We start from the raw sequence: 9025 nt of genomic DNA on the forward strand, positions 1-9025 counted from the left end.
TATCTTCACAAAACCCCTTGCTGAAGATAGGTTTAAGTTCATTCTGAAGAATATCAGTATGAATTTATGCCCAGAATGAAAAGATGAGAAGTTCTGATATATGGACTAGATTTGAAATGATCATTTTTATTTTTTTATAAGAAGTTCTGAAAATGTTGATCAGCTAGATATTCTGATTCTATTATTGCTAACGTTTCATATGTCTAAGTTGATTCAGAATCTCTTTTAAAACAAAACAGCTGTCACCAGCTATTCCAGAAGATGAACACGTGTTCACTTTGAAGGGACAAGCATGCGTGCAGTTGACGAGACGCCGCCCTTGGTAATTGTGCAAATCATTTCAAATATCACGTTTTACCCTAACGTCACTCAACATTAAATGCTAACTAATTCAAACTCTATAATCTTGTTCATTCAGAATCATATTTCATATCATTTCAAATTCGTGCCTATATAAACACATCTCCATATCATTTCATCTCTTTCCATTCTCTCGCATTGTTCATTGTCTGTGTTTGTTCATCTCTCTCTTTTCATAAACCCTAGTTACGTAACTCTAAATCTCAGTGTGAATCCATGACTTCTTTATCAACTATTCAACGCAAGGTCTCATTAAACCAAGTTCAACAAAAGAAATCTGCAAACCCTCCTTTGAAGACTTGTTTGATTCCTTATGATGAACTGGAGGTTCTCTGCGAAACAATGGTAGATTTTGAAAATCTTATGGCTCGTGATTTCAAAATCAAAACTTGAATGATAGTACAAGAATGCTAGTAATAAATAGTGGCACACTGATGACTAGTGTATAGTTATCAGTGTGCCACTATTTATTACTTAAGTTGTTTGAGAAACTCTTAATCCACCTTGGACCTCTTATGCACCATGCGCGTTGCCAAAAAATATTCCCTGCTTTCATAGATATATCTCCGAAAGCACTTTTTTTATTGCCAAAGTTCATTTGTTCCATAGGTGCCTCTACAAAATTCTTCCAGTTATGCATCTACGAAACAATTTGATGTTCACGCCAGACTCTTCTCCTCCATCATTATTCTCTTTTCATCTTCTCTACTCTCTCTCAACCTAAAATTATCTTCATTGTTTTCTCTCGAGTTCGGAACAATGATCAACACATTCCAATTATTTAAAAACTCAATTTAATCAATAAGTTTTCGAGCTTTCGAGTATTTCCCGTAGTTTCATTTGAATACACTTTTAGGTGTAGAAAGCATTAGGTAGTTTTAGAAATATAATTTAGAGAAAATTTTTTGATGGGTAAAACCGACAATCAAGCCTTTATGATTTTAAAATATTCATATATGAATCAAAATTATTTATAAAATTAAAATATTCATATATTATTTTTGTATAAAATTAATATAATTATATATTAATCAAAAGCGTTTGTATCTATAGTTTTTTAATCTATAAAAAACATATAATTATTTATTAGTTATAAATGTTAATATATAACATATTCATTTGTTGCCTATTGAAGAAATTAGAAAAACTAAGTATACAGATATATTTATTAATATGATTTTACAACTTATTTATTTTAATAATAATACTAATAATTAAAAATTATTATGGAGCTTTATAAAGGATATAGAAAGCTCCATAATAATTTCTAATAATAATAATAATAATAATAATAATAATAATAATAATAATAATAATAATAATAATGTATAAAATAAAAAAAATAAAAGATGACTATAAGAATCAATCAAGAAAGTTAATATTAAGATACAATACAAAATCAAATTTAATATTAAGATACAGCATAAAACACGACAATCACTAAATAATAAAATACTAAAACAAATAAATAAAAGAAAAGAAAAAAACCAAATAGACTCTTATTTCTCTCTCATCGTACCATTCTTCTTGTTCTTACGATAAATAAAATTTCTTCTTTATCCAAAAATCTACATGAATATAAGGTTCTCAAACAACTAAATCAATCAATGAAATAGAAAATTAAGGAACAAAAACGGTTTAAATATCGAAAGCACAGCAGAATAGTCGGAGGCAGGTGAGTCTGCGAATGGCATCAGAGAGATCACGGTGGTCTAGGGCTGCAGGGCGGATTGTAAAATAATATTAATAAATATATTTGTAGTACTTAGTTTTTCTAATTTCTTCATTAGGCAACAAATGAGTATGTTATATATTAACATTTATAACTAATAAATAATTATATGTTTTTTATAGATTAAAAAACTATAGATACAAACGCTTTTGATTAATATATAATCATATTAACTGTTTTTATACAAAAATAATATATGAATATTTTAATTTTATAAATAATTTTGGTTCAATTATATTAAAGATTTTGAATATTTAATAATTTTAAGACAATCAAGGAAAATCACTTTTGATATGAATGTGGGCTAAAGAAAAAAATATACTGATAGAGTTGAAAAAATATTAAATCATATTTATTGGAAACAAATTAACATTTGACAATAACTTCGACAAAAAAGTTTAGAATATAGAAAAAAGAAAGGCTTAAATTAGAATAAATTAATTCTGCAAAAGAATGAAACAAACATTTAATTTCATTAAACCTTAAATTAGAATAAATAATTTTTTCAAAAGAATGAAACAAACATTTAATTTCTTTTTAATAATAAATCCAACACATTAAATGACAACGATTATTATTAGCACAAATTTATCCGTTTTAAAAGTATGTTTGTTAATTTTATTATAAATAATTTTGATTCCCTATGAACTTGGAACTTATAAAGTGAAGTAATTAGAACATTCTAGCTTTATGGAATTTGAAATCCAAAAATTTGAATTAGTCAAATATTTCCTTTGAATACAAAATATAAAAATTCATGATAATTAATTATAATAATTAATGAAATAATTTCACACAATAATTTTTAACGTTTAAAATTATTTGCAAATTTCAAATTACAACTATTGAAAATAGTTTGCGGAAACTGAGTTACCAATTTAAAACTTCAATTTATTTATTTTTTCATATTGTTTCACTATCCCTTAAAGAAGAGTATTTCGAGTCTGTTTCCATTAATACTAGTTTTTTACGCCCGAACTTATTTATTTGAATGCTTTAAAAACAGAGTTTTTATGGGAACATGTAAATAATAGAGATAAACAGTATTAACTATAATAATTTATTAAGGTTTATTTTAGAAAAAAATATGACGACTTTGTTTTAAAATATACACTTAACCTAATAATTAAGTATTATTAATAAAGTAGAAAAAATAAAAAATAAAATGAAAATAATAATTAGAGTATGATGATTAATTAGATGAAATTAAATTTAAGGATACAAATTATAGATATTAAAGTATTTTTGGTAGTATATATCTTTATTAAATTAGCATAAAATTTGTAGTAGAATAAGAGCTAAATCAATTATATATAGGTATGAAAAATATTAACAATTAATTATATAAATCCAAAACATATTAAATTGAATATAAATAAAATACAATAACAGTTTTAGAAAGTCTGAAAGACAATTATAACTATTGAAAATTTCCTAATCTAATCACCCTAAAACAATGGGAAATATTGAAAACTTCCTAAATTAATCTTCACTTTCTTTACCTGAAAATTGAAAAGCTCCCTATTTTAAAAGTAGATTGGTGCAGCAAATTGACCGTAAAATAAGAGATAAATTATTTAAACATTAATCATATAAATCATCATAAATAAAAATACAATAACAGAAAATCTGAAAGACATTTAAGACTTTTGAAAACTTCCTAAATTAGAAAATATAAAAGTAGATTTTAGTAAAATATTCACAATAAAATAAGAGGTTAATATATATGATTATGAAAATATTAATCATTAATTATATAATCCATCAAATATTAAATTCAAATCATAAATAAAAATACAACAACAGTTTAAAAATTATTCAGCCTTGAAAAAAAATAAATACTCAAAACAATTGGGACTATTGAAAACTTTCTAACAAACTTAATACATTTTGATAAGATTATAACTTCCTGAAAACTTCCTAAATAAATCAAAAGAAAAAAGTTTAATAACCGGTAGAGTTTCAAAATGGTTTAAAAATCAGGTTATAATATATAACTGGTTAAGAAACGGGTTTCAAAAACAGGTTCTAATGATTTTAATAATTGGTTTAAAATGGGGTTGAAAACTGTTTCAGAAAAAGGGTTTGGGATAACTGGTTTCAAAACCGGGTTATGAAACAGTTCGGGTAAACTGGTTTATTTATGAAAAAGTTTGGATATCTGGTTTCAAATCCGGGTTATGAACCAGGTTATGAAAATGGTTCGGGTAACTGGTTCGAAAACCGGGTCATGAAACAATTCAGTATCTGTTTTCAAAACCGGGTTAAGAAAACGGTTCGGATATCTGTTTCCAAAACAGGGTTATGAAAAAGGTTTGGATAGCTGTTTTCACAACCGGGTCAAGAAAATAGTTCGGGTAACTGTTCTCAAAACCGGCTAAACGATTTGGATATCTGGTTTCAAAACCAGGGCAAGGAAACGGGATAACTGGTTTTGAAAACGGGTTACCGGATCAGTTTGGATATCTGGTTTCAAAACCAGGTTATAGAAACGGTTTGGATAACTGGTTTTGAAAACGGGTTACCGAATCAGTTTGGATAACTGGTTTTGAAAACGGTTTGGATAACTGGTTTCAAAACCGGGTTATGGAAACGGTTTGGATAACTGGTTTCAAAACCGGGTTATGGAGACGGTTTGGATAACTGGTTTCAAAACCGGGTTAAGGAAACGGTTTGGATAACTGGTTTTGAAAACGAGTTACGGAAACCGGGTTAAGGAATCGGTTTGGATATCTGGTTTCAAAACCGGGTTAATGAATCGGTTTGGATATCTGGTTTTAAAACCGGGTTTTGGAAACGGTTTGGATATCTGGTTTCAAAACCGGTTTAAGGAATCGGTTTGGATATCTGGTTTCAGAACCGGGTTTTGGAAACGGTTTGGATAAGTGGTTTGAAAACCGGGTTAAGGAAAACGGTTTGGATAACTGGTTTTGAAAACAGATTATGGGAATAGGTTTGGATAACGGATACTCTTCGCGATCACGCCAGAAAAACCGAGAGAAGAACTTCATTTTCTAGTGGATTGATTCACCATACAACATCTCCAGATTCTTCATTCACCAAACAAGCCACAGAAAAATCTCTCTGAACATCAAAAATTCTTTTCACGTATCGCAACAAGAATTCAAAATTTCAGAGAAGAAACGAAGAAGAAGGAGATTGATGAAGTGTTTTGATACCTGAAGTGAAATTGGCCTCCCCTGCGCGAAGACCGTGTTCCTTGGTTTTCTATTAAGATTCGAGAGGAGAACCGAGTGAGAGATTGAATCGGAGAGAGATTCGTCTGAGAGAGGAGATCTAATCGGAGAGTTGAGTTCGAAGATAAGAGATGAGGCCGCTCCGGTTTGGTTCACAACGGTGGACGGAAAGAAGGCTGCCGCCGCCGCCGCCGCCGCTGAGTCTGTATGAGAGGGAGAATGAGACTCGTTCACCAGCTCAATGGTCACAATATTTAAACCCTAATCCCTTTCCTATTTTAATTGTTGGTTTGAATTGAATATTTCTGAAGCTTACTCCACTCTTGCTGTTGCTAACGCATGTCCATTGGTATGGGCCTAGCACCAATCTGATTTTTACACCTCTGGGTTGAGGCCCAATGCGCCACTTAGTATAAATGCAGTTCATAGCTTATTACTTTCTCACCCCCTAGCATACTTGCTCATAACTCTTGATTGATTAATCATTTTTCACCCAAATAAAAAATGCATAAAAATATATTTTAAATATTTATAATTATAAATAATTTTAGAATTTGTAGATAGATATTATAATTTTAGAGAAAAATATGAATGTGTAAAAATAACATTTCATTATGATGTTTTTCTATGCAAATTAAATTAATGTTATTATATATTTCGATGAGGCACTACATTATCTCACGTGAAAAATAAGTTGAATTATTCTCCATAATTAATTTCACACATTTCCTCTATAGCAACAATATCCCTTTTGTATTTTCAAAACTATAATTTTCTAGTTTTCTTATTTTTCCTTCCTCTCTCTTAAAGAGGGGTGATTTAGGATCAATTTTGATCTAAAATCACCCCTCCAAATCGTTTTTGTTTATCTATTACTTAAATAAGTGATTTTCACACCTTTTCTTTTTGTCTTTTTTATGATTTCGTGGGTCATCGTTTGTTTTAATTTCCCATATTTCTGTGGAATATTTTGATTTCTCGTCTTTATGCGGGTATTTTGTTTTCGGGTTTTGTGCGGTGTTCATTTGTTTCAGGTTGAAAGATTAGTTTCGATATAGTTCAATCAATGACTTTGGTGCCGTCAACGCTACAGATCCGGAAGCATGAATATTTCAGACATCTCAATACAGTCCATACATTAATATTTGTAGGCATATGCAATTTTCCGTTTTATGCTATTAACATGGATGTTATGGATTTGTTCGTAGATTCATCCTTTTTATTTTTGGCGATTTTGAATTTATATTGCAACGATGTACTCTATCGATTTGAATGAATGAATATCAATTATTTTCTGTCAAAAAAAAAAAAAAACAATATCCCTTTTGTTAATTAATTAATATGTAAGCGTTGCAACATGATGATAAGAAAATTATTCAAATAAAATTAAATGAAACGTTTTTCATTGGATTAATCTTTAAAAATTAATAAAATAAACTAAAAGAAAATATTAAATAATAAATTTAGATAGTTTTTGATAAAATAATATTTTAAAATGTTCATCTTTTTAATACAACGTTTTTAAGAATATCAAAATTTTAAATTGCTATTTACATTAAAAATATAATATTTTGTAATATCAATTTTTTGAAAAATATATTGTTAAAATTAATTAAGTGATTTTAACTATGAGCTAATTTATAAAATACAATTTGAAAATATAAGTCTTTGAAAATTATTGAGAAAATCTTCGGAAAGGATATAAGGTGAGGAACTCCTATGAAAAAATAATTTTATAGTGAAAATCATTCAACGACGTGTATTCCAGACAATTATATTTAAATTTAAAAAATACTTTAATAATTTAATAATTTGTTGATTTTTTTATTGAAACGATAAAATAAAATCATTTTATACTATCGATGCATATCTATTATACTCTTAAATCATTTAAGTCATAGACAATATTGGATATTATTTCATATTTAAAATATGATAACAAACAACAAATTAATTGTATGCTAGACATTTATTGAAAAGAAAAAGAGTATAAGTGATTGAGATAAAAAAGAAAATAAAGAATCGTGTCTAAAAAGACTCTTTAAGAAGGGTTCACAATTTATTATAATTATAATTTATTATATTCCTTTACCCTTAATATATAATTAATAATTAAATTGATAAATAAAAAAAATAAACATTACTTCTTCATCCAAGAAAGCATGGTGGTGGTCTCTACAAAATCAAATATATTATTTTGTAATAATTTTTCTTTACTCATATAATTTATAAAATAAAAAGATACACAATATAATTATTGAATATTTGGAATCATTAAAACAATGATAGATTGGACCAGTTTATCCTATTTTGGTTAAAGAATTCTGGACACACGTTACTATTACTTCAACTGCTATCATCTCCTTTGTGTTAGGGCATGAAGTTGTTGTAACTGAAAAACTAATAAGGAAACTGTACAGTCTTGATGGTATAAGTGGAATTACTAGAGCTCTCTCAGGAAAAACTGATTGGGAAAAAGTTGATCTAGAGTTGTTTACTTCTGGTGTCGCTTCTTCATACACTACTGATTTGAAGCCTCCCTACAGTGTATGGGCAAAGATCATTCTGGGATCTCTCTATCACAGAAGACCAACAAACTCTGCTACCTACGTCAATCAGGATCAAAAGTATGTTTTGTTCTGCATTGGAAAAGCCATGAGAGTAAATCTTCCTCACATTCTGTTTTAGCATCTGAAAACAACTGTTGAAGAATCAAGGGAAGAAGAACGTCAGAAGTATCCCAAGATTAAGAGAAACACTATTCCTTTTGGAAGAATGATATCAGAAATTCTGTCTATAAGTGGTTTGTTAGATACTCTGAGAGCAGCAGGCTCTTCTCAGAACTTGACTGCTATTCGTGGAAGTATTCTGAATGCTCAGTCTCTAAAAAGGATGCAGCTGATTGAAAAGGTAACCACTCCTCCAAAAGTGTTTCCAGATATTCTGACTAGAAAAACGCTTGTTGTGAGCTTCTCTCATATGTTCAAAGAGGAGCTAGACAAATCTGTTAAACGCTATCTGAAGTCTTGTGTTAAAGCCCAAACTTCTGTTGATCCTGCTTGGATTCGTGGAAGAACCATCTCTGGATGAGTTAAGGAAGAAGGATAAGAAGAAGAAAGATAAGAAGCTAAAGAGAAAGGTCACAGAAGAAAGTCCTGATGCTAAGAAAGCAAAGAAGCAGAAGAAACCTTCAGGTATTGTAATTTTTGAATATGTACCTGCTACTAATTCTGAACGTATATCAACAGACTCTCTTAAAGTACCCAGAACTTCTGAACAGTTTCAGAAGCTCATAGAAGATGCTTTCAAAGCAGATTCTTCTAGATCTCATTCTACTTTTGCCCTTCCCCCTCAGAAAAAGCCACCTTCTTCTGAAATTCCATCCTCTTCCACCACCACTAAAAGAGACCATCCACTTCATTCTGGACTAGTTCGTAACCCCCAACTTCTAAATGATGTGTTTCCTCAAATTCCATCTGAAAATATATTCCCTACAACATCCATTCCTTCTGCAATCTCACCTACAATTGATCATTCAACCACCTCCACCTCAGATTCTTCATCATCTCTAACCTCTTCTTTCACCTCTGTTTTATTCTCAAGAGAACCTGAACCATACTTCATTCTGTACCCAGACTCCTCTACCACAAATTTCAAAACCAAACCTTCTGAAATTTTTGTTGGTGTACATTTTGAATTTTTAAAGCTTAAGGTACAGGCTGGTTTATATGCACTG

At 29.3% G+C, this 9025-nt stretch overlaps 1 long non-coding RNA gene across 1 annotated transcript; it reads right to left on the reverse strand.

Annotated features, from left to right (window-relative positions):
- Nucleotides 1-4723: 4723 nt before the first annotated feature.
- LOC131625306 (uncharacterized) lies at nt 4724-5566 on the reverse strand. Its single transcript, XR_009290832.1, has 2 exons — nt 5272-5566; nt 4724-5176 (listed from the first exon to the last, which is right to left on the reverse strand). It is a non-coding gene; the product is annotated as an uncharacterized LOC131625306 (long non-coding RNA).
- Between the last annotated feature and the right edge of the window lie 3459 nt (nt 5567-9025).

Source organism: Vicia villosa, unplaced genomic scaffold, assembly GCF_029867415.1.
Source record: "Vicia villosa cultivar HV-30 ecotype Madison, WI unplaced genomic scaffold, Vvil1.0 ctg.000205F_1_1, whole genome shotgun sequence".
NCBI lineage: Eukaryota > Viridiplantae > Streptophyta > Magnoliopsida > Fabales > Fabaceae > Vicia > Vicia villosa.